The 27,706-nt window shown below is 37.0% G+C and overlaps 1 long non-coding RNA gene across 1 annotated transcript in view; it reads left to right on the top strand.

Moving 5' to 3' along the window:
* The window catches only part of LOC134729928 (uncharacterized), a 54,522-nt gene extending 45,353 nt beyond the window's left edge, over window positions 1–9,169 (top strand). Inside the window, exons 2-3 of the long non-coding RNA XR_010111501.1 lie at window positions 5,598–5,673; window positions 8,988–9,169. This is a non-coding gene — a long non-coding RNA (uncharacterized LOC134729928). The remainder of the gene's footprint in view (window positions 1–5,597; window positions 5,674–8,987) is intronic.
* The last annotated feature ends 18,537 nt before the right edge of the window (window positions 9,170–27,706 follow it).

The raw sequence follows: 27,706 nt of genomic DNA, 5'->3' as shown, positions 1-27,706 counted from the left end.
GATTATCTCTGCCTCTTATATTTAATAAAATTATTGTGATGACTGTGTTTATGTCTATCAGTTTTTTTAAATTATTCTGTTCTTTTTTTGTTCCTTTGACCCTGATTTTCTGTATTCTTTTGGATTTAGGATATTTATTCTTCTGTTTATCTCCTTTACTAGATTTTTTTATACAAAACTTTTTGTATTACCTTATAATGGTTTTTTGAACTACAATATGCCTCCTTCACTTCTACAGTCCACTTTGGATTAATATTACACCACTATACATAAAATGTAGAAAGCTGACAAATACATAATTTCATGTATCTTTCTTAATATATTATTTGCTATCATTAGCTATTGTTATCAAATGTTGCACTCTATCTGTTATAGATCTCACAATTCATTGCTGTTGATTTTGCTTCAGTCAATGTCTTTTAAAGAAATCAGTAAAAATTACAAAAAGCTTTGCAAACCTTCCATTCTTGACCTTTTTCAGTATTTGAGTACTCTACAATCTTTCCCACAGATTCAAATTTCCAACTGATGTCATTTCTTTTCAGTTTAAAGAATTTCCTTTAATATATTTTATAGTACAGTTGTACTGGTAGCAAATTATCTCTGTTTGTATCTAAAAACGTCTTTTGTATCTAAAAACGTCTTTAACTCCATTTTAAAAGATTTTTTGTTGAAGAACATAGAATTCTAAATTTCAATTGATTCTGATTGAAAATTGCTGTATTTTCCCTCTTAGCACTGTAAAAATATTATTCCATTGTATTCTGGATCATGCTGTTGCTGTTGATGGACTCATTATACTTATTGTGGTTGCCCTAATATGATATGATATGATTATTTTACTTTGATTGCTTTCTGGATTTCTCTCTCTCTCTCTCTCTCTCTTTCTCTCTCTCTCTCTCTGTGGTTTTTATAGTTTTGCTATGTGCCTAAGTTTGGCTTTCTCTTTATTTCTCTGTTTTGAGATTTGTTGAGAATCTTGGACTTGGGAGTTTCTATTTATCATACTTTTTAAAATTTACCATTATTTCTTGAAATAATTTTGTGCTTCTTTCTCTCCTTCCTGTACATTTAGAACTTTGAATACACGTGTTAAACTACTTCATATTGTCCCATAGGTCACTGATGCTCTCTTCAGTTATGTCAGTATTGTTTTTTCCTCTTTGCCTTATTTTGAATAATTTCTGTCAATCTGTCTTCAGCTTCATTGATCCTTTCTTATGCAGTGTTCATTCACATTTAGTGTGTTTTAATTTTATGTATTATGCTTTTATGTTCTAGAATTGTTTCTATTTTACAGTTTCCATTTCTATGTTGAGATTTTCCATTTGTTCATCTAATTTTTCTTTTTCCTGAAAATCCTTGAACATAATTATAATAGCTATTTTAATTTCCTTGAGTGATACTTCTACTGTTTCTATCATCTGTAGCTCACCTTCTATTGTTATTTTCTTGGTTGTGGACTCCCATTTGATTGTTTCTTCATGTCCCTTATTATACTAAATTGTGTTTCCTAAAAAGTAAATCTCCTATAGTTTAAAACATTTTAAAAACTCTATCTTCTCAAGCTGACACCCTATCTCTATCTTTCTCATGGTTATCAAACTTCAAGAAAAATATAATCTATATTTGCTTCATTAATTACCCTATCACACCTTTTATTTTAAAATGAGGCTTTGACTCTTACTATTCTAATAAGTCTCTGCCATTCTTAGGTTCTCTGTTTCTATAAATGCATTATTATCTTCCTGTCACCTACACTTTAACCCTTGGAATCACTTCTGATTCTTCTTTCCCTTACCATATCATAATTGTCACCCTATATAATATTAAGATCTCCTGAAATGCTCTTCCCTTCTCTGTTTCTTAGGCCCTCATTAATTTTCTCCTAATGTATTCCTTTAATTTTTGAAAATATTTTTCTATGTTGAGTCAATTTTATTCATTGATATCAAATCAATGTTATTGAAATTCAGCCCTGTTTATCCTCTCAAAAAAATGACAATATTTTCTGCCATCTGCAAAAAACAATAAATGTTCTAGATATATTTTATATCACTTACCTAGTCTGGTCAAAGCTTACACATACCAATTTCCCACTATTTCAGAGTTATATGTCAAACACATGGAATTTACTGTCCTGTTTCATATTTTAGGTAAATCTGTTGCTTTTGCGGGAAAAGAATTTCTACTACCTTAATGAGCAAACTAAAGATACTTCTTCCATGAAATTCTGTTTCCTCCAAGATTCCTTTAACATGTATCTTCAATCTCTTATGGTATTTACCACTTACTAGTGTGTATTAGGGTCATTTTGTGCTTATTTCTCTCTCTTAGATTGCAAGCCCTTAAGTTAAGTTCTGATTCACCTTGTCTCTATATCTTCTAGCGTATTTCTTAATTTTGTAGTTGCTCAATAAATATATTGAATTAAAGTATGTTGTCCAACAAAAATGCCAAAACATATTCCACATGAACTATGTAAGAGAGAAAGAAAGTGTGATGTATTTTTGGAAGTTTTAATCCATATAGTAATTAATAAAGTTAAGGTTCTCAAAGAAGAAAACACTCAGCTCAGTGGAAAACCATGGCTACCTAGAATCTCTGGACTTCAATGTAATTTTATTCCTGCCTCTAGTTAAATTTCTTTATCTTAGATAAAAAAATCTCTGGCTCATTGGCAAAGCTATCAAAAATATTATCATACAAAAATTAAGAAAAAAGCATAGCTGTGCCTCTGAAAGCTGCATTCATTTTATCCTTGTGCCCCAAATGTGCACGAAATATAGACTAAGAGATATAAAATGCTATGACAACTAAACAAATTCTAACATGTTTTTTGGTAGTTGTTGGAGGGTTTATTGAAGTACAACTGACTAATGAAAGACCATGAACAGCTTTAGAGATGACTAAAGGACTGGAAACTAAGGTTAACATTGAGAGGTTAACAAAGCTGGAACTATACAATTTGATGAAGAAAAGACCCAAAAGTCATTTCATGCCAATTTTTAAATGCATAAAGAGACTTTATTCAGTGAGTACTGGCCATCTGTTTTCAAACTCTGATGTGCACAGAACATGACAAAATGGATTTAAACCAAATTAGAAGGTATTTAATTTTATTTAGAATAATTTTCCATAAGCAATGAAGTTATAAATAAATCTTCTTCTCTAGAAAAGATGAGCATTTCCCTTCCATATTTGTGGCGTTCAATGTGTTTCTGTTGAAGGAGGTGCACTTATTCAGTGTGTCTTTGAAGATACCTCAAGGGTTCTCACAGTTTAATATTGTCAAAATGTCAATAGATAAGGCTATCCTAAAGTAAATTCTTCCCCTGGTAACTTCTCATTTACTTCATCTTCAAAGCTACCTTTACATTTTACGTCTGTGAGAAATTTTTATTATACCACTTGAAGCATACTGTGACCTAGAGGGTTTGTCAATGAGGGAGATGAGATTCTGGTTTCTGATCAACCAATCAACAATAACAACAACAAAAAAAGATTTATATGCACTTTAAGAAATAAGCATAATCTATCATGATTGATATTTTATCATAGTATATTTTCTTAAAATAATTTATGTTTAATTAGATTTTTTGTAAAGACTTATGTTTTGTGTTACTACAGTGGCATTTGAGCCAGTTCTGTATAGTTTTGGATTACACAAGAAGGTAGATGTCTTAAGCGACTATTATGTTCTGAAATATTTTTTCTAAGGTCAAGGAACAGATTGACTGAATAGCCTTTGAAAATAGGGTAAAGCCCATAAATCTCTATTATGTCACAGTTTTCCTTTGAAAAATGACAATAATCTGACTTGATTTGTTAACTAAATAAAATAGAATGATCCATACCAAAAAACAATTATTTTATTCATGGTATTAAGAACTATAGCCTGGCAATTTAGATGAGCTCGTATTATAAAGAAAGACATCTAGGGTAATACCTTTGCCTAGTGTTACTCACAGAGTCAGTGAGGCAGAGCCATGATGAAATCTCAAGCCTCTTGATTCCCAGGTTAGTACAATATATTTTATACCAAAGAAAGCAGCCTCTAATCTAGGTGGAAATGTCTCCTGTAACTAATTCACCAATATTGAGCTAAATAATTTAAACCATCCTATAGCAAAAAGACTCTGAATGAAAATTCCCTTGGAAGGTTCCAAACACTTGCTTTCTAATATTCACCACTTATTCTGAATCCCAAACAGGCTTCCTATGAAAATATTCTTCCCATAAGCCTTGGTCTTCAAAGCATGCATATTTTGAAACCAATGTCTGTGTAGTATGTGTGTATGTATTAATCCATTCTCATGCGACTAAAGACATATCTGAGACAGGGTAATTTATAAAAGAAAGAGCTTTAATTGACTCACTGTTCAGGATGGCTGGGGAGGCCTCAAAAAACTTACAGTCATGGCAGAAGGGAAAGCAAACACATCCATCCTTCTTCACATGGTGGCAGCAAGGAGAAGTGCAGAGCAAAGTGGGGGAAAAGACCCATATAAAACCATCTGCTCTCCTAAGAACTAACTCACTATCATGAGAACAGGATGGGGGAAAACACCCCCATGATTTGATTATCTCCACCTGGTCCTTCCCATGATATGTGGGGATTATGGGAACTACAATTCAATATGAGATTGGGGTGAGGACACAGCCAAGCCATATTATTTCATGCCTGGTCCCTCCAAATCTTATGTTCTCACATTCCAAAGCACAATTATGCCCTTCCAACAGTCCCCCAAATTCTGAACTCATTTCAGCATTAACTCAAAAGTCCAAGTCCAAAGTCTCACCTGAGACAAGGCAAGTTCCTTCCACCCGTGAGCCTGTAAAATCAAAAGCAAGTTAGTTATTTCCTAGATACAATGGGGTACAGGTATTATATAAATATACTTATTCCAATGGGAGAAATTGGCCAAAACAAATGGGGCAGCAGGCCCCATGCAAGTCTGAAATGCAATAGGACTGTCGTTAAACCTTAAATTTACAAAATGATCTCATTTGACTCCATGTCTCACATCCAGGTCATGCTTATGCATATGGTGGGCTCCCAAGGCCATGGGGAGCTGTGCCTCTGTGGCTTTACAGGGTACAACCCCCCTCCAGGCTGCTTTCACAGGCTGACATTGAGTGTCTGTGGCTTTTCCAGGCACTCAGTGCAAGCTGTCAGTGTATCTATCATTCTGGGGTGTGGAGGACTTGCCTTCTCCTCACAGCTCCACTAGGCAGTGCCCCAGTAGGGATTCTGTGTGAGGGACCCAACCCCACATTTCCCTTCTTCCTGCCCTAGCAGATGTTCTCCATGAGGGCTCCGCCCCTGCAGCTAACTTCTGCATGGACATCCAGGCATTTCCATACATCCTCTGAAATCTAGGTGGAGGTTCCCAAACCTCAATTCTTGACTTCTGTGCACCAGCAGGCTCAACACCACGTAGAAGCTGCCAAGGCTTGGGGTTTGCACACTCTGAAGCCATGGCCTGAGCTGTACCTTGGCCCCTTTTAGCCATGGCTTGGAGTGGCTAGGATGCAGAATACAAAGTCCCAAGGGAGCCCTGGACCTAACCCAGGAAACCATTTTTCCTTCCTAGGTCTCCAGGCCTGTGATGTGAGGGGCTGCTGTGAAGGTTTCTGACATGCCCTGGAGACATTTTCCCCATTGTCTTGGTGAGTAACATTCGGCTCCTCATTATTTATGCAAATTTCTGCAGCAGGCTTGAATTTCTCCCCAGAAAATAGGGTTTTCTTTTCTATCACATTGTCAAGCTGCAAATTTTTTAAACATCTGTGCTCTGCTTCCTCTTGAATGCTTTGCCACTTAAAAATTTCTTCTGTCAGATACTCTAAATCATCTCTCCCAAGTTTTAATTTCCACAGATCTCTAGGGCAGGAGGAAAAATGCCACCAGTTTCTTTGCATAGCAAGAGTGACTTTTACTCCGTCTCCCAACAAGTTCCTTATCTCCATCTGAGACCACCTCAGTCTGGACTTTATTGTCCATATCACTATCAGCATTTTGGTCAAAGCCATTCAACAAGCCTTTAGGAAGTTCCAAACCTTCCCACATTTTCCTATTTTCTTCCAAGCCCTCCAAACTGTTCCAACCTCTGCCTATTGCCCAGTTCCAAAATGGCTTCCACATTTTTGGTTATCTTTATAGCAGTGCCCTACTACCAATTTACTGTATTAGTCTGTTCTCATGCTGCTAATAAAGACATACCTGAACCTGGGTAATTTATAAAAGAAAGAGGTTTATTTGACTCACAGTGCAGCATGACTAGGGAGGCCTCAAGAAACTTACAATCATGGCAAAAGGGGAAGCAAACACGTTCTTCTTCAGGTGGCAGCAGCAAGGAGAAGTACAGAGTGAAGCAGGGGAAACAGCCTCTTATAAAACCATCAGAGCTCATGAGAACTACCTCACTATCATAAGAACAGGATTGGGGAAACCACCCCCACAATTCAATTACCTCCACCTGGTCCCTCCCATGACATGTGGGGATTATGAGAACTACAAAATGATATTTGGGTAGGACACTGGAAAAGCATATCAAATAGCTGAAAAAAATGTTCATAATAAGTTGTTTTGTGGGAGAGAACAGCATTTAAAAAATATAAATACAAAAGCATGCACCGCTTCTCTAAAAAATAGGAGTCAAACAAAAATATTAACTATATTAATCTCAAAGTGGTCACATTTTGGGTGGCTTTTTCCCCCTTTCCTTGTTTATCTATAATTTTTAAAATCTAAAAATAAACATATATTACTTTTGTGATGAGACAAAAAATCAAAATGTTTTCAACAATTTTTTGTGATTTTGGTTGGAAAGTGTATAACATAATCTGAAGTGACTATGTGAGAAGAGGACTTCTAAACACTAGGTAGGCAAAATCTAGAAATGGAATAAACAGCTAGCATTACAGTCTACCATGCAGCCTACCTAATTGTGAATATAATCCTAAATTTAATTTTACAATAAAACATTACAATGTTTCCTGGTTCTTAATACTTCTCAGAAAAATGCCCTTTAATATTAACATCTTAATGGCTAAATAGATGCTCAAATTTGTCATTCAATGTATTAGTCAATCTAAATTAGAAGCACTGCTGCTGGAAAGGCTTCATTTATGCTGGGACAAAAGTAGTCTGCTAGAAATTATACATTCTTGATTTTCAATGTATAATTATAATTTTATTATATTAATGCCATTAGTTTGCATACAAGATTGTAACCACTCACCATTTCATTATCTAAATTGTTCAACCAACATTCTTTCTTTCAATAGGAAGATAAAATAAAAAATCATGGACATAAACAAAAGTATAAAAGGAACATAGCTCGATTTCCTCTAGTGTATAATCAATTGCCCTTACAATAAAGAATGTCTTCTTTAAATTTAACTTTCTAATCATTAGTACAAGTCCACTTGCTAATATCTGCACAGTGAAAGGTAACAAACAAGAATGTTGTTTAAAATAGCTTTTTCTTTCTGTCTTAGCCTGTTTTGTGCTGCCATAATGCTACACACTGCTAACTTATAAAGAACAGAAATGTATTTATCACAGTTCTAAAGTCTGGGAAGCCCAAGATCAAGTCACCAGCATTTGGTGTCTAGCGAGGGCTACATCCTCCAGAGCAGAGGAACACTGTGTCCTCACATGGTGGAAGGCAATGGCAAAGGCCCAAATGCTGCAGGAAGCCATTTTTATGAGGGCCTTAACGCCAATCACTAAGGGGTAGCTTTCATGGCCTAATCACCTCTTAGAGGTCCCACCTTTAATGCTATCACACTGGCAACACCTGAATTGTGGAGGAGACACATTAAACTAATAGCCATATTATTGAAACAGAGTATAGGTATAAACCTATTTGAATGGCCCCTGCTTTGCCTAAAATCCTTACTGATACTGAAGAGACTCTTTGTGAGCATTGTTTGAGAACTCCAAATGAAACTCTGCCAGTGAATGATTAATAATCAATTAGTAAGCCAACCCTGGGACTCATTTTTCTGGCACAAAAAAATCCATAATTCTATGACTCTTATTCATCTGATCTAGTCATCATCCTATTAATTATTCTTATTGCTAATTTCTAAGTATTATCTGTACCTTTTTCAATGGAGTTCTTCTGAAATTATTTCTCTGTGTTACTACCACGGCTCAGCTGTTGATAAGACTTTATATGACTGAAATTCTTAGACCTCCTGGGTCTTGCTAAGGCTTAAAGTTGCCCTCCTTCAAATACATTCACATTCTATTTGACTGTTTTTAAACTGTTCACTTTATCTGGAGAACACTGGAGATGGGAGAGGGGGGAGATGCATATTTTCACAGTAGAGAAGAAATAATAAAGGCTGAATTAGAGGAAATCAGTCTTCCAGCATAAGGTTGATTTGGGCCCTGGTGTTAAGATTGTATCTAGGAATATGAACATCTGGGCCTAAGGCGATATGAACATGCATTTGAATCATGCATAAACAGTGTTTCTTCAACCTGGTAATTGCTGGCTGCATCAATAAAGTTTCTGTCAGTGATTAGAAAACTTATTCTCTGACACCTGCTGGCCAGCCATGTACTCCAAAAAGGACAGATTTAATCACTATGGAAAATAATTCTACAATTCTATTCATGGGTTATCATAAAGATGAGATAGCCAATTTATGGTGTGTTTTTCCCCAAGACAGTCCCAAACACTCTCTCTTTCACACAAACACACATACACACACACACACACACACACACACACAGAGCTACCTTTTTTGTGTGGAGACAGCTTGCTTCTTTGCCTACCCATGAGCCTCACATGTAATGACACATGAGAGGTCCTGGAAAGACCTCACACGACTAACTGAAAATTCCTTCAAATCAAGGTGCTTACTCCTATTGCAGGCAGCTTTTAAAATGCAAATGTTATTCAAGGTGAGAAATGTATTCTACTCTTAACACACATTTTCTTCTTGATTTACTCTGGTTACTTTAGGCAGAGCCCAGAAAAGACATGCGTTTTGAAGAGAGGAGGAAGAGAAATGATTAGACTTATGGTGTGTTGCTGCCACAGAGCATAAAACTGGGGAAGCCGTGGGAACCACAGAAGATGGAAGGAGGAAGAGAGGAATGGTGGCAAGACTCTTCCAGCTTCCCAGCCCAAGTCTGATTTGATATAAAAATGTCTGCTAGTAGTCTCAATTGATTCCTATTTTTCTGTCAATAACTTTGTATTTATGGAGTTTTGAGGTGAATACTTCCCGTTTTTTCTGTAGTTGGTTGAGAAAAAAATAAATCTAGCCTTTGTTTCAAAATTTTTAAGGAATATCAGGATATTCATTGAACAAGATATGCTTAAAATTATTCACATTTAAATCAAACAGGTATGGAATGCAGAAGACAAGTAAAATTACACAAGATTAAAAGCATTGAAAATCATCCTGAAACCTGCAAATGACATTTCCTGTTACCCATAAAAAATTATCAGGTGAGGATTGGGTATGAGGTGCTACAAAGTTCCTTCTAACTCTGAGGTTCTAAAGCTTTCTCGCCTGTATTTGTATGGCATAACAAATACATACAGAACAAAGTACTTTCACATGTATCTCTAATTTCAGTTTTATGATAACCTTAAGTCAGAGCACATGAGCCCCACAGAGAAAGAAACTGAGGCTGAGGGATTTGGGATGATTTCCCCAAAGTCATCAATTTCTTGTCATGGTTGAATTCTGATTACAATCAAGGTTTCCTGACTCTCCATCCAATGTTTTACTGTCCTTGGTTCACACAATACTCATGAAAAGATATGAGATTGGTTATATCAATCTTGAAACTTTGGAACACCTCTCTGCTTAGATATGGTTGTAAGTTAAGCAAATTTGTGCAGATAAACTTACTAAAGCTGTTTTTATTCTGTTGCCATATTCGTGTGCCAAAATGTGGTAGACATACGGTCCCTACCTCAAGAATTTTAGCTGTTTTAAACAATAGAATTGTAAATTAGTTTCCTTTCCACACATATTCATTACACTCTTTCAGCATGCAGAGAGCGCATATGCTCAAGTTTCCTCTGAAAAGTGGAGTTTATAGTTGGAGTACAAGAGAAGTAAGAAAGGACCAAACACAGTCTCCTAAGGTCTTAAAGAGAACAGGGACATGCATCATTATAGCTCAGGATTGACAAAAGCCTTGAGAAGTCAGAGGAATCTTCTCTGAGAAGCCATGGTGAATGCCTATTTTCCATGCTTAGGACTCCAGCCTTAACTCCGTGGGTTCTTTCTCTAGGTGTTTCTTTTTATTAAATCAACTGTCTGTACACTCCTCTCCTGTCTCATATGCTTCATTGATTAGAGCTGCTTATTATGTTAAATTCTTAATTTTTAATTTTTCTGACCTATTTTACTTTTGACTTACTTTCTTCTGAGATTATCAGTTTGAGTGTGCTAGTCACCCGGACAGACCTGCTAGGACCCTGAAGACCTTTACAGGCATTGCCTATGCTTTGGGTCACGTCCCTTACCCCTTTCCTGATCCAATCAGCTTTCACAAGGGTTGTGGGCCTTGTGATATAAACATGTTGACCACAAGCAAGACTCTGTCCCAAGGAAGGTGGGGAGTGCTGGTAGCCAGAGACCTCTGACTACTTTTTAATATTTTATTTTACTTTGAGCAATTGGACTTATTGCTTTCTATTTATTTATTTGGTCAGATTTTCAAATAATATAAGCATTTTAGTAACACCAGTCGGTAAGAAAATCAGATAGTATTAATAACAAAATCAAATAAGGTAGAGATTATGAGAATCAGTGATTTAAACAGAAGTCATTTAATATGAGGAATTTTAAAATATATTGTTTAAAAATAATGTATTTTAACTTAAACATGTAAATATCTTTTTTGCTTTTTTTGAGATTGGGTCTTGCTTGATTGCCCTGGCTTGGCTGGGGTGCAGTGGTATGATCATGGCTCCCTGCAGCCTCAAATTCCTGGGCTCAAGAGATCCTCCTGCCTCAGCTTCCTGAGTAGCTGGGACTACAGGTACACATCACCGTGCCTGGCTAATTAAAAAGAAATTTTGTAGAGATGAGGTCTCACTTTCTGACCCAGTCTGGTCTCAAACTCCTGACTTCAAGAGACCCTCCCACCTCAGCCTCCCAAAGGGCTGGGATTACAGGTATAAGACAATGTTCCCAGCCCTAGATATCTTTTGATTGGAGTGTCCTATGGTAGTCTGTGCTGCATAAAGACCATCATTCCTAATGTGACATCTATAATTTACAACTTTTGCTTCTTTAAAGTAAGAATGTTAAAACATTTGTAAATAATATTAGTGCATAATTCTTAAGATTTTGAGGTTATTTTCCCAATCCTTTATAATTTTCTTAACTACACCAAAGTTGAAATGAAAAATTATATTTACAAACACAAATTTATAATGCCTTTAAGAAAACTGACTTAATTTTGGTAGAAATTATTTTTATACAGATTATATTTATATAATACTTTAATGAATTCAAAATTTTAATAACAAAATATTAAAATAAATAATTTGAATAGTGGTATAAAACAACAATAAAACAGACAATAAGTCTATAACACAACTGATGTAAATGGAAGTGCCAATGTGGTTCAGGGAATAAAATTGTCTCTAGGTCATGAGTATTTGATATATATAAGCATAAATCACTATGATATACAGTGGGAAAACACAGAATCCACTAGTCCAGCAAGTGAGCAAAGGAGTTTTCTTGATCATTTACCCAATGTAATTCATAATTTCTCTTAGATTAAAATAGTAAGTTTTAAAAGGAATCAAAATGGAGAGAAAATCCCAATGGTGAATTTTAAGTAAAGGGAATTTGTGTTGGAAAAATATAAAATAGCATAGAATTAAGACTGGCTACAAATACACAAGAGGCAGAAATGGTCACCTCCTCAGAATATACACAAAAATAAATTCCAAGTGATTGAAGTAGAAGTAGACTTCTGTTTTCCAAGAACATAGAGAGCAAAGAACATAAAGATGCCTCTTAGGCATTCTTTAAAGTCATTGGGAAACCAGAAATGACAGGGAACATAAAGAGATAAGTCAGTAATAAGAACATGAGCTGCAACTCTACTCTTGGGGATGTGCTAAATTTCGGGTTTTAATGCACTGAAAGAGGAGCAGAGAATGTAGGGCTCAGAATGGAGCTGGAATGAGACCACCAATATAAAGTTGGGCCCTCAAGAGCCTGCACTCAACCAAAAGGTTAAAAACAGAAAATAAAAACATAGGGAGAGGGATAGGGAGACTACAAGCACATTTATTGGCATAGGGAGAATACAAGGACATTTATTTTAGCATGGACTTTGAGTGGTTAAAAAAAGAAAAGAAAATTTCTATATTGGGCCTGTACATCGTCTAGTTTGAAAGAGAAATTGCTGTAAAAATTGATCTCGTAACAGTTATGCTCTTGAGAATCATAGACTAAGAAAACACAAAATTAATATAAGAACAGAAAACCAGAGGGGAGAAGCCAAGATGGCCAAATAGGAACAGCTCCAGTCTAGAGCTCCCAGCAGGAGCAATGCAGAAGACGGGTGATTTCTGCATTTCCAACTGAGGTACCGGGTTCATCTCACTGGGGAGTGCCAGACCGTAGGCGCAGGACAGTGGGTGCACCACACTGTGTGTGAGGCGAAGCAGGGCAAGGCATCCCCTCACCCGGGAAGCACAAGGGGTCAGGGAATTCCCTTTCCTAGTCAAAGAAAGGGGTGACAGATGGCACCTGGAAAATCGGGTCACTCCCACCCTAATACTGCGCTTTTCCAATGGGCTTAAAAACGGCACACCAGGAGATTATATCCTGCACCTGGCTTGGAGGGTCCTACCCCACGGAGTCTCGCTGATTGCTAGCACAGCAATCTGAGATCAAACTGCAAGGCAGCAGCAAGGCTGGGGGAGGGGTGCCCACCATTGCCAAGTTAGTTGTTTGACTAGGTAAATAAAGCAGCCAGGAAGCTCGAACTAGGTGGAGCCCACCACAGCTCAAGGAGGCCTGCCTGCCTCTGTAGGCTCCACCTCTGCAGGCAGCGCACAGACAAACAAAAAGACAGCAGTAACCTCTGCAGACTTAAATGTCCCTGTCTGACAGCTTTGAAGACAGTAGTGGTTCTCCCAGCATGCAGCTTGAGATCTGAGAACTGGCAGACTGCCTCCTCAAGTGGGTCCCTGACCCCTGAGTAGCCTAACTGAGAGGCACCCCCCAGTAGGGGCGGACTGACACCTCACACAGCCAGATATTCCTCTGAGACAAAACTTACAGAGGAACAATCAGGCAGCAGCATTTGCGGTTCACCAGTACACGCTGTTCTACATCCACCGCTGCTGCTACCCAGGCAAACAGGGTCTACAGTGGACCTCTAGCAAACTCCAACAGACCTGCAGCTGAGGGTCCTGTCTGTTAGAAGGAAAACTAACAAACAGAAAGGACATCCACACCAAAAACCCATCTGTACATCACCATCATCAAAGACCAAAGGTAAATAAAACCACAAAGATGGGAAAAAAAACAGAGCAGAAAAACTGGAAACTAAAAATCAGAGCACCTCTCCTCCTCCAAAGGAACGCAGCTCCTCACCAGCAATGGAACAAAGCTGGACAGAGAATGACTTTGATGAGTTGAGAGAAGAAGTCTTCAGACGATCAAACTATTCCGAGCTACAGGAGGAAATTTGAATCAATGGCAAAGAAGTTAAAAGCTTTGAAAAAAAATTAGATGAATGGATAACTAGAATAACCAATGCAGAGAAGTCCTTAAAGGACCTGATGGAGCTGAAAACCAAGGCACAAGAGCTACGTGATGAATGCAGAAGCCTCAGGAGTCGATGCGATCAACTGGAAGCAAGGGTATCAGTGATGGAGGATGAAAGGAATGAAATGAAGCGAGAAGAGAAGTTTAGAGAAAAAAGAATAAAAAGAAACAAACAAAGCCTCCAAGAAATATGGGACTATGTGAAAACACCAAATCTATGTCTGATTGGTGTACCTGAAAGTGACAGGGAGAATGGAACCGAGTTGGAAAACACGCTGCAGGATATTATCCAGGAGAACTTCCCCAATCTAACAAGGCAGGCCAACATTCAAATTCAGGAAATACAGAGAACGCCACAAAGATACTCCTTGAGAAGAGCAACTCCAAGACACATAATTGTCAGATTCACCAAAGTTGAAATGAGGGAAAAAAATGTTAAGGGCAGCCAGAGAGAAAGGTTGGGTAACCCACAAAGGGAAGCCCATCAGACTAACAGTGGATCTCTCGGCAGAAACCCTACAAACCAGAAGAGAGTGGGGGCCAATATTCAACATTCTTAAAGAAAAGAATTTTCAATCCAGAATTTCATATCCAGCCACACTAAGCTTCCTAAGTGAAGGAGAAACAAAATCCTTTACAGACAAGCAAATGCTGAGAGATTTTGTCACCACCAAGCCTGCCCTAAAAGAACTCCTGAAGGAAGCACTAAACATGGAAAGGAACAGCCAGTACCAGCCACTGCAAAAACATGCCAAATTGTAAAGACCATCAAGGCTAGGAAAAAACTGCATCAACTAACGAGCAAAATAACCAGCTAACATCATAATGACAGGATCGAATTCACACATAACAATATTAACTTTAAATGTAAATGGGCTAAATGCTCCAATTAAAAGACACAGACTGGCAAATTGGATAGAGTCAAGACCCATCAGTGTGCTGTGTTCAGGAAACCCATCTCACATGCAGAGACACACATAGGCTCAAAATAAAAGGACGAAGGAAGATCTACCAAGCAAATGGAAAACAAAAAAAGGCAGGGGTTGCAATCCTAGTCTCTGATAAAACAGACTTTAAACCAATGAAGAGCAAAAGAGACAAAGAAGGCCATTACATAATGGTAAAGGGATCAATTCAACAAGAAGAGCTAACTATCCTAAATATATACGCACCCAATACAGGAGCACCCAGATTCATAAAGCAAGTCCTTAGTGACCTACAAAGAGACTAGACTCCCACACATTAATAATGGGAGACTTAAACAACCCACTGTCAACATTAGACAGATCAACGAGACAGAAAGTTAACAAGGATACCCAGGAATTGAACTCAACTCTGCACCAAGCGGACCTAATAGACATCTACAGAACTCTCCACCCCAAATCAACAGAATATACATTCTTTTCAGCACCACACCACACCTATTCCAAAATTGACCACATAGTTGGAAGTAAAGCACTCCTCAGCAAATGTAAAAGAACAGAAATTATAACAAACTGCCTCTCAGACCACAGTGCAATCAAACTAGAACTCAGGATTAAGAAACTCACTCAAAACCACTCAACTACATGGAAACTGAACAACTTGCTCCTGAATGACTACTGGGTAAATAATGAAATGAAGGCAGAAATAAAGATGTTCTTTAAAAGGATCTAGAACTAGAAATACCATTTGACCCAGCCATCCCATTACTGGGTATATACCCAAAGGATTATAAATCATGCTGCTATAAAGACACATGCACACGTATGTTTATTGCGGCACTATTCACAATAGCAAACACTTGGAACCAATCTAAATGTCCAAAAACAATAGACTGGATTAAGAAAATGTGGCACATATCCACCATGGAATACTATGCAGCCATAAAAAATGATGAGTTCATGTCCTTTGTAGGGACATGGATAAAACTGGAAACCATCATTCTTAGCAAACTATCACAAGGATGAAAAACCAAACACGCATGTTCTCACTCATAGGTGGGAATTGAACAATGAGAAAACATGGACACAGGAAGGGGAACATCACACACCGGGGACTGTTGTGGGGTGGGGGGAGGGGGGAGGGATAGCATTAGGAGATATACCTAATGCTAAATGACGAGTTAATGGGTGCAGCACACCAACATGGCACATATATACATATGTAACAAACCTGCACGTTGTGTACATGTACCCTAAAACTTAAACTATAATAATAATAAAATAAAATAAAAAATAACAGAAAACCAAATACCATGCATTCTACTTGAGGGTGGAGGGTAGGAGGGCAGTAAAGATAAAGAAAACCCTACCTATTAAGTATCTGGTGATAAAATAAGCTGTTTACCAAGCCCCAGCAACACACAGTTTACCTATGTTAACAAATCTCTAAATATACCCCGAAACAAAAATAAAAGTTAAAAAACACTTACCATAATTAAGACATATGGTCTTGATGCAAGAAATGAGAAAAAGAACAATGATGATAATGCAGAGCCTAGAATCTTCTCTTTGTACACACATTTCTTGAAAGACATTGATGGGGCAGTACTAACTGTTGGGAAGGGAATAGGGTAACCAATATAAGTGTGAGACATTTGGCTGCCCATGTAGTAAAAAGACAAGATTACTTCTCTACCTCACACAATACCACATATAAAAATAAACTAAAAGTAGATGCACCATTTGATCCAGCAATCCCACTACTGGGTATCTACCCAGAGGAAAAGAAGTCATTGTATGAAAAAGATACTTGCACATGCATGTTCATAGCAGCACAATTTGCAATTGCAAAAATACGGAACCAGCCCAAATGCCCATCAATAAATGAGTGGACAAAGAAAATGTGATATGCATATATACTATGGAATACTACTGAGCCATAAAAAGGAACAAAATAATGGCATTTGCAGCAACCTGGATGGAATTGGAGACTATTATTCTAAGTGAAGTAACTCAGGAATGGAAAACCAAGCATTGTATGTTCTCACTCATATGTGGGAACTCAGCTATGAGGACATAAAGGCATAAGAATGATACATTGGACGTTGGAGAATCAGGGGAAAGGGTTAGGGGTAGTGAGGGATAAAAGACTTTACATTGGATACAGTGTACACTGCTCAGGTGATGGGTGCACCAAAATCTCAGAAATCACCACTAAAGAAATTGTTCATGTAACCAAACACCACGTGATCCCCAAAAACCTATTGAAATAAAAAATTGAAAAATTAAAAAGAAAATAAATGATAGATAAATAGATAGAACTAAATGTGAAACCCAAATTTAAAACATACATGTGAAAGCCAAATTTTTTAATTGTTTAAAGAAAATATGGAAAAATATGTTTATGACATCTAGTAGTAAAGGATTACTTAATCAAGACACACAGGACAAAAACATGAAGGAAATTATGAATACATTTGACTGCTAAGTTTAATTCCTTTATTTGACAAAAGACATTATAAATAAATACCAAAACCATGGGTCGGGATAAAATATTTATAATGGCTAAAACCAGCAAAGAATTCATATGTAAAATATAATTTATATATAAAATCATAAATTAATAAGAAAAATATAAACAATAGAAGAATGGATGCAGGCTGTGAACAATTTACAAAAGATAATCCTGAATAACTTGAAATTTATAGAAGTAAAAAATGAGACAAGTTTTCATAGATTTTCTATTCTTTCAGTTGAATATGAGGAATGTATAGGAAGACAATAAATAAGTATTGTCAACCTGCCATTTTAACTTAGAACCTGTTATTTTGCATCAATAATCTGAATATTTTTGCAAAGAATAGGATCATAGCAGTGTCTACCTATCCAAGTATGAAGGCATACTTGGGATGAATATATACTCAAGCTGCTTTTACTTTCCATCTAGTCCTAAGATATTTATTGACTGTTTTAGCAATGTAATTTCTATACAACTCATTGAAATATGAATGTTTCTTTCCTCACCATACCCTACATTCGAAGCAGCTAAGAATTGGGAAAAGCCAGAAAGATCTTTTTAAACGTCTCTTTTGTGTGTCTTGCAATTAAGGCTCATTCTCTGGGGACATTAAAAATGTGGATATAGAAAAAAAAACATGTAAAAGTTTTTATACCTGAAGAAGCTGTGGAAGCAATGGAGCTGAGAACATTCTAAATTAGGAGATTAGGTTATATCCAAAGGAAGTGTTCTATGGAGGCCAAGAACAAATCTGAAAATTAAGTGAATGTTCATAAAGGCTAAGGATAGGAGAGTAACTCCCTGATACTTTGTTTTTACAAACTGGCTTTTCAGGACTCATATACCATTTATTGTTGAAATATAGAAATTTTAAAAAACAATTTTTCTATTTAAAAATTTACTGAGTGGAAAGTTGTTCAAATTTGTCTTTCAGAGAATGGTTAGTGAGTTGGCTTAGGAATCAGACTACATGGCTTTAAATGCTATATTTGCTGTATGCCTATGGGCAAATTATATGAAGCCCTGCTGTTTGGATCTCCAGTTTTTAATTAATGTACTATAGTTCACCTGCTGCTAATTTTAATGCATGTGAAATACTAAATAGTCTCTTTTTAAGGGTTGGAATTAAAATGTGAAGAGAATGATATGAAACATCAAAGAAGATAACATGTGCTACCAATTTCATAGTTAATATGGCTGGACACTGAGCACATGTGTATTTCTGGGTGAATACACAGATTAGATTAAATCTGACCACTGATACTAACCACACACACACACACACACACACACACACACACACACACACGGAATCCTGGGTACACATTATTTGCATTCCTAAATACCAGGGAATAAAACCACTATACTAAAATTGACATTCCATATGTTCTTTCCTATTAACCAGAAATGAACATATTTTCCAACATAATTAAAGCATGATCAGAACTACAAAATGTGGGGTATACATTTAAAAATCATTTAAGCATTAGGTATATCTCCTAAGGCTATCCCTCCTCCCTCCCCCCACCCCACAACAGTCCCCAGAGTGTGATGTTCCCCTTCCTGTGTCCATGTGTTCTCATTGTTCAATTCCCACCTGTGAGTAAGAATATGCGGTGTTTGGTTTTTTGTTCTTGCGATAGTTTACTGAGAATGATGATTTCCAGTTTCATCCATGTCCCTACAAAGGACATGAACTCATCCTTTTTTATGGCTACATGGTATTCCATGGTGTATATGTGCTACATTTTCTTGATCCAGTCTATCATTGTTAGACATTTGGGTTGGTTCCAAGTCTTTGCTATTGTGAATAGTGCTGCAATAAACATATGTGTGCATGTGTCTTTATAGCAGCATGATTTATAATCCTTTGGGTATATACCCACTAATGGGATGGCTGGGTCAAATGGTATTTCTAGTTCTAGATCCCTGAGGAATCGCTGCACTGACTTCCACAATGGTTGAACTAGTTTACAGTCCCACCAACAGCGTAAAAGTGTTCCTAATTCTCCACATCCTCTCCAGCACCTGTTGTTTCCTGACTTTTGAATGATTGCCATTCTAACTGGTGTGAGATGGTATCTCATTGTGGTTTTGATTTGCATTTCTCTGATGGCCAGTGATGGTGAGCATTTTTTCATGTGTTTTTTGGCTGCATAAATGTCTTCTTTTGAGAAGTGTCTGTTCATGTCCTTTGCCCACTTTTGGATGGGGTTGTTTGTTTTTTTCTTGTAAATTTGTTTGAGTTCATTGTAGATTCTGGATATTAGCCCTTTGTCAGATGAGTAGGTTGCGAAAATTTTCTCCCATTTTGTAGGTTGCCTGTTCACTCTGATGGTAGTTTCTTTTGCTGTGCAGAAGCTCTTTAGTTTAATTAGATCCCATTTGTCAATTTTGGCTTTTGTTGCCATAGCTTTTGGTGTTTTAGACATGAAGTCCTTGCCCATGCCTATGTCCTGAATGTTAATGCCTAGGTTTTCTTCTAGGGTTTTTATGGTTTTAGGTCTAACATTTAAGTCTTTAATCCATCTTGAATTAATTTTTGTATAAGGTGTAAGGAAGGGATCCAGTTTCAGCTTTCTACATATAGCTAGCCAGTTTTCCCAGCACCATTTAGTAAATAGGGAATCCTTTCCCCATTACCTATTTTTCTCAGGTTTGTCAAAGATCAGATAGTTGTAGATATGTGGCGTTATTTCTGAGGGCTGTGTTCTGTTCCATTGATCTATATCTCTGTTTTGGTACCAGTACCATGCTGTTTTGGTTACTGTAGCCTTGTAGTATAGTTTGAAGTCAGGTAGCATGATGCCTCCAGCTTTGTTCTTTTGGCTTAGGATTGACTTGGCGATGAGGGCTCATTTTTGGTTCTATATGAACTTTAAAGTAGTTTTTTCCAATTCTGTGAAGAAAGTCATTGGTAGCTTGATGGGGATGGTATTGAATCTGTAAATTACCTTGGGCGTAGTATGGCCATTTTCATGATATTGATTCTTCCTACCCATGAGCATGGAATGTTCTTCCATTTGTTTGCATCCTCTTTTATTTCATTGAGCAGTGGTTTGTAGTTCTCCTTGAAGAGGTCCTTCACATCCCTTGTAAGTTGGATTCCGAGGTATTTTATTCTCTTTGAAGCGATTGTGAATGGGAGTTTACTCATGATTTGCCTCTCTGTTTGTCTGTTATTTGTGTATAAGAATGCTTGTGATTTTTGTACATTGATTTTGTATCATGAGACTTTGCTGAAGCTGTTTATCAGCTTAAGGAGATTTTGGGTTGAGACAATGGGGTTTTCTAGATATACAATCATGTCATCTGCAAACAGGGACAATTTGACTTTCTCTTTTCCTAATTGAAGACCCTTTATTTCCTTCTCCTGCCTCATTGCCCTGGCCAGAACTTCCAACAGTATGTTGAATAGGAGTGGTGAGAGAGGGCATCCCTGTCTTGTGCCAGTTTTCAAAGGGAATGCTTCCAGTTTTTGCCCATTCAGTATGATATTGGCTGTGGGTTTGTCATAGATAGCTCTTATTATTTTGAGATACTTCCCATCAATACCTAATTTATTGAGAGTTTGCAGCACACCAGCATGGCACATGTATACATATGTAACTAACCTGCACATTGTGCACATGTACCCTAAAACTTAAAGTATAATAATAATAAAATAAAATAAAAGTTGTAGATCACTATTCTAACTTATCAACCAAGAAAATAATATGCTTGGGAAAGTTTCTTGAAGTGGAATGAGGTATTATGCAAAATGAAGATGAATGAGACTTGGTTATCAAAATGCTAACCATCAACACCTACCTGCCAATCAAAATGTATTGGTAACTTATTTCAAATTTCAGATAAAAAATTATATATATTCTAATGAATCCAAAATAAGTATAAAAAGATAAATAGTATATCCAGAGAAATTAATTATGTAAAAGAATTTTCTGTCTCAGATTATCCATCAAAGATATGGTCATGTCTGTTTTACTTACTTTGTATAATATTATATCACATATGTAAATTGATAGCTCTATTAAAACTGTAAAGAATATTTTAAAAAATCATTTTATACTGAAACATTCTAAAACAAAGCTTTTCAATTTACAGATGAAAAAACTGAGTATCACAGGTGTTAGTGACAAAGCAGGGCTAAAACTTTAGTGTCAACTCTGTGTCCAATATTTTTCTCAACCCATAATTTAGTAATGACTTTTCCCGTTGTGTTTAGTGTATTTAAAATCACATTCATATGGCTAGTTAAAAGAAACAGCTTTTAATTATGGAGGAAATTATTGAAAGTATGTATTGCACATAAACTTTGTGCCCAACATTCAGCTAGAGATTATGGCAAGATGTGTAGTGTAGTGTTTAAGCATGGCAATTTTAATGAAGAGAGCTGGGAGTGCTTTCGCAAACGATGACTAAGTAGAAAATAATGTGTGATATTTCGCATTTTCAAATAGTGTTGTCATTAAAAGTAAAGGGTCTGAACTCAAGCTGATTGAGTTCCAATATAGGTTCTACTAATTCCCAGCTATGAAACTTTGGTCAAGTTATTTTACCTCCCTTAGCCTCAGTTTTCTCAAGTTGTAAAACAAAGTTTTCACCTTCCTCCAAAGGTTGTTACGAGGATAAAATGTCATAAAGTAGTCAAAGCACTTGTGGGCCAGAGCCTAACAGGAAGTAAGTGGTTAATAAATATATTATCATCATTATTATTATCATTCAAATGGTGTTAAAGTCCAGCAGTTCTTCCTGAAATGTGAAAAACTCCGGAGATCTTTTCTCCTTGGCTGTTAGTTTATGGTCACAAATAATGTCTTTAGATTTTTCTGTATCTGTTCATAAAGTTAGGCAAAAACATATCATGGGATTATTATGTGATTAAAATAAGATAGTCTATGTACAGTGCCTAGCAAAGTACCTTGTGCTTGATAAATCTTAGGCCCCACCCTTTCTCCCTCACAAAGAATAGGTTCTAGATATTTCTGTGAACAGGCAAAGATAGGAATCTTTTCCCCAAATAAAGTGCTTAAAACAGATGCTTCCAATTTCTCCTAGGTACAGTGGACATTAGAGACAAGTCAAAGAGAAAAATTATAGTAACTTTTGACAAGTTGGATACTGGAGATGAAGGGAGAGAAGACTTAAGAAGGCTAAGGTTTTCTGAGACCAGAATAAAAGAACTAGTCACAGAAATGAGGAGCTGGCTAAAATGGTTACCTTGTTGAAGACGAAAGTGAAGAGGATGGTTTGAAGTGAAATATAGAGAGATAATTTTTAAAATGTAACATCTCATAATTCTGTAAGCATGTCAGATAGAGCTACCAGCTAAGAAGTTAAATAGACTCCAAAATTCTGTCATGATTAGCAAGAGAGATCAGAGATGTTCCCTAAATCGACAAAGGCTGTGGCAGAAGTTTAATTATAAATTACGTATCTGTTCTGAAGGGCAGGTAATACAAAAGAATTAAGGGTAGCAGACCCACCAAGAGCAAAAGGACCCAGAAAGAGACAGCAGAATAACAGCAAACTCATTGGTTCTGCATAATTTAGCCAAGAGTCTTCCATAGAAATGTGTTATTAAAGCAACTGAGCTCTGAAACTTTGATCAACTGAGCTCTGAAACCAATTTCATTAATGGGATTCTCCCCACACTAAGAATATTGGAATCCATATGCAATAGGTTGAATTGCATTCCCCTAAAATGTGACCCTATTTGGAAGTAGGATTGTTGTAGATATTAATTAGTTAAGGTAAGATGCAGTCATACTGGACTAGGGTAGCCCCTCATCCAGTATGACTGGTTTCCTTATAAAAAGGGGAAAGTAGGACACAGATATGCAAATGTGGAAGACACCATGTGAAGATGACATCAGAAATTGAAGTGACACTTCTACAAATCAAGGAACGCCAGATTGTTAACAAACCACCAAATGCTAGGAAAGAGGCATGAAACAGATTCTCTGTCACAGCCCTCAGAAGGAACTGACCCTGCTGACACCTTGGACTCAAACTTCTATCCTCTAGAACATTGAGACAACACAGTTCTGTTGTCTAAGCCACCCAATTTGGTTATTGCAGCACCAGCAAACTAATACACATTACCTTTCTCTGGCAATATCCCAGTGTTGACTACCATTGCTACACGCTACAGAGAACTTTATGTCTTTTCTTAAAAAGAGGAATTATTTGATGCAACAAGAAGAATTCAAAGAATACTTAAGAATAGATTTTGGGGGGTTTAAGGGAGGCCTCTTGAAGCTGAGAAGCAAGTGATGCTGATATGGATCTGCATCGCCACCAAATCTCACATCAAATTGTAATCTCTAATGTTGAAGGTGGGGTCTAGTGGGTGGCTGGACCATGGGGACAGTTTCTCCTGAATGGTTTAACATCATCCCCCTTGGTGCTGTCATCAAAATAGTGAGTTCTCATGAGATCTGGTTGTTTAAGGTGTGTGGCACCTTACCCCTCTCTCTTTCTCCTGCTATATTATGTGAAGTGCTGGCTTCCCTTTTGCCTTCTGCCATTATTGTAAGTTTCCTGAGGCCTCTCTGGAAGCTGAGCAGAAGCCACTATGCCTCCTATACAGCCTGCAGAATTGTGAGCCAATTAAACCTCCTTTATTTATAAATTACCCAGTCTCAGGTATTTCTTTATTTTAGTGTGAGAACAGACTCATACAGATACACAAATGAATTGCCTATGTCCAGTGAATATGATGTAAAAGAATAGGAGGAATCCAAAGATGTCAGGCTTATTAATTTCACACAAGTAAAAGAACATTGTCAGCTTGTTATATGTCACAATAAAAACTAATGCATATAGTTAAATTTGCAGAGTACACATGTAGAGAATAGGAGTTGACTATTTTGTTTTATTGTAGAGTCCAAATATTTTACATATTCTAAAGAGCCCATAAAAATAACAGAACAGTAAATGACTAGACAGCATCTCATCTTGTAAACGTGGAACTGAGAGCAAGGAAGAGTAAGTGGCAGTCACAGCACTAGCCAAAGCCAGAGGCCTTGTGTCATACAGACTGAGAAGAGGTTGAAGCCCTTGGATTGAGTCAGAATCTCTGTCCCTAGACCTTGCTTGGTGTCCATAGGTTGCTTGTTCAAAGCATGGTCCCTGAAGCCAATCATGCCAAGAATGTTTATGAAGCTAGCTATTCCCACAGAAACTCTGATTTGGCCTCATAAGCTACTGAGTCATTATGACTCAAGAATTTAGCTAGTTTGTGCCATTCTTTTTGGTTCCTGACCTGATTATGGAAATGCTGAGCTTGAGCAGTGAGAGCTTCTTGTGCTAATAAAAATAGATTCACAGACATGGTGAATTCACAGACATTGGGAAGGAGCAAAATCTGGGAAGTCATTTCATTATTCATTGTATTTGCCCCCTTCCCACTTTCCTCTTATCATCCCCTGAAGATCAAAAAGTGCAGATTGAAAATATCTTAGAAAGAGTCAGACTCCTTTGATTTACAAAAAGGAGACTGAGACTTACAGTAATTGTGCCTTGCCTATGGTTACACAATAAGTTTATAGAAAAACTGGGCTAGACCAAGTTTCCCAGATTCCAAGTTCAGCTTTCTTGAAATAACACTACTCTGCCATCCCAGGGGAGACTTTATTCCATATATACTGTGTGTGCATATGTGTGTGTGTGTGTGTGTGTGTGCATGCGTGTGTATTCAACATTAAGTGAAACAAGCATTCCTGCCTTGCTATTGATTGAATTGATATTGATAACTCTTACATGTGAAGTATAGATGATAAACAATGGACAAGTCATGCAACAAGTTTGTCCAACCTCTGACCCCTTTATGCATTTTATTATTATAGCCCTAGTATACAGAGGAAATTGATTCTTTTCCAATCACTTTCATTCAAGGATATTATATTTCTGTATAAAAGCTTTGGTGGACTGATAGGTTCCATGAAAACATACAAATGAATGTAATAGATAAACCTGTGCCAAACACACATTTATGGCGTGTTCTCAAAGTACTCTAAAAGTAAAGTAATTCTTTTGGGACTAGCCAAAGCATATTTTTAAATACTCTGTGCCAAGATCTCTGCAATTCAGCTACTAACTGACAATAGTTGGCAGTCTTGAGTTCATTCAATCCATGTGTACAAGAGCCTCACTTTCAATATAATGGCTGGCTCAATCCTATGGTGTAGTACTAGCGAGAATTACTCTGAAGTTAATAGGTCATAGTCTTCTTAGCATGGAGTGAAATACAAACAATCAACGGAGTTTACTGAACTCTTAAATGGCTAATTTGGGCCGGGCACCGTGGCTCATGCTTGTAATCCCAGTACTTTGGGAGGCCAAGGCAGGTAGATCACTTGAGGCCAGGAGTCTGAGACCAGCCTGGCCAATATGGTAGAACCCCATCTCTACTAAAAATACAAAAATGAGCCATGTGTGGTGGTGCGTACCTGTAATGCCAGCTACTCAGGAGGTTGAGGCATGAGAATCACTTGAGCATGGGAGGTGGAGGTTGCAGTCAGCTGAGATCACACCACTGCATTCCAGCCTGGGTGACAGAGAAAGATTCTGTCTCAGATAATAATAATAAATAAATAATAAAATTAAATGGCTTCAAATTTATTTCTCAGATGACTCGTCTAAATTACTCAACGTGTAGATCATAAACTTTGAGTCATAAGGCGCAGTCCTATAGTTTTATTAACTCCTTTTATTCTAATTGTTGTTCTGTCACAAGTCTGCACTTCAATTAGCTTGTAAAGGATTAATTGATAACCTCACAAAGTGCAGGCATCAAAAGAAAAAAAGAAAACCAAATTCTGCATGGCAGTTTAGGCCATAACATAATCAAGCTAAAAGTCCTACTATTTATAAAATCTGATCCTAGTTTAAATGAAACCAATACATTTTCATTAATAATAAGTTTCTTTCTTAGCATCTTCTTTTTTCCAATATGCCTATCAAGAAAAACATTAATTTCAGTTGCTACATGAGATTTGCTGTTCATGGTCAGACCTATTTCTGTTCTTCATTTTTAGATTTCTCCATCTACTTTCAGATGCCTGAAAATTTTAGAGAAACAAAACTTTTCATTTTATAAGTAGAGACTAAGAAGGAAAAATACACATGAACATGCTAGGCAATTCCATAAGTGTTAAATGTATGAATGGTACCTCTAAAGGAAATAATTTCCACACAAATAGTTGCAACTTATTTGCTAAAACCATTCCATTTTACTGAATTTGAATTCAAATGGAACTATCTGAATATTCCTCACTAAAAATCTGAGTACACATATTGTCTTGTCACTATGTTTTTAGGGATACTTTTCAGGGATGGTGATTGGAAGCTTAATGCTTGACATAGAGTACAAAGGTGTGAAACCCTCCATTCACACAGGGAAGGATCCTGCTATCGCAGGAACAGAACATGTGGAAATCTGGTTCCAAATTCCACCTGACAACCAGCATAACAGCAATAGAGCTACAGTTTCCAGAAAGAATCATTTCTATTTCCAATATTAACAATTTTTGAGCTGAATTCTTCTCTACCACATTTAAATAAGACAGTTCCTCAATAAAGGGGCAGCAGTTAACCTAGAAGAAAGAATATATTTGAAAAATATTCTGGCCTTTAAAATGTCTAATAAAAAATATTTCTTTCCCTCTAAAACATCAAATAACAATACTCAAAATTATTCATGGTATTTCTGTATGTCTGATTTCACTACACACATTTTTTTTAACTTACTGTATCTTGCCTAAAATTCTAGAAGCCAGACCCTGTCTAGAATGGACAATTCCAATCTCAGCAGGATTCTCTTTCCTGAGAGGGAAAAAATATTCCTTGTCATTCTTGTCTCAGATAGGAGGAAAGTGGCCAGGAATTTTCATAGGTAGACTTCTTTGGTCAACTTGCTAAATTTCTGGAATCAAAATAGGCCTTCACTGGGATGGGTTGTGAAAGTGATGTTTGTTCAGTTCTTACATTTGGGGGTAAGTAGATGCCCTGAGTAGAAAATGTGAATGTCTGTCCAAGAGATGTGGGAGTGCCTGTTACCACTTCCTTTCCACAGCATTTCTCTCACTGGCTTGCTGCATCTGGAATTCCTCGGCTTCTTTATGAAAATGTTGATGTTTATTCAGACTTTCTGAACCTTCACAATGATAGTCAGATGTCTGTGGCCACCTAGGTCACTGAATGGGAGGCTGGCAGCTCTGGAGACGACTGACGCTGGCACCTGCAACACATCTCCAGAGATGTAAAAGCAGACTGGTCAAAGTCAAGTCCAGAGAGATGATGTGTGAATGTTTAGTCTGAGGCATTTTTTATCCGAGTCTCTTTCTTTTGACAACTTAAACTCACCCTTCTAAGTTCGTTGGTCTGACTTAGTTCTTACAAAATGAAGTATAAACTATTTTTCTTTCTTGGCCTGGCAAAAAAAGTAAGACTCTTTTCCGATACGAATATGAAG

This window comes from Pan paniscus, chromosome 2 (assembly GCF_029289425.2).
Source record: "Pan paniscus chromosome 2, NHGRI_mPanPan1-v2.0_pri, whole genome shotgun sequence".
Classification (NCBI taxonomy): Eukaryota; Metazoa; Chordata; class Mammalia; order Primates; family Hominidae; genus Pan; species Pan paniscus.
Note: the sequence above shows the minus strand (reverse complement) of the source record. Positions and strands in the feature narration are given on the sequence as shown.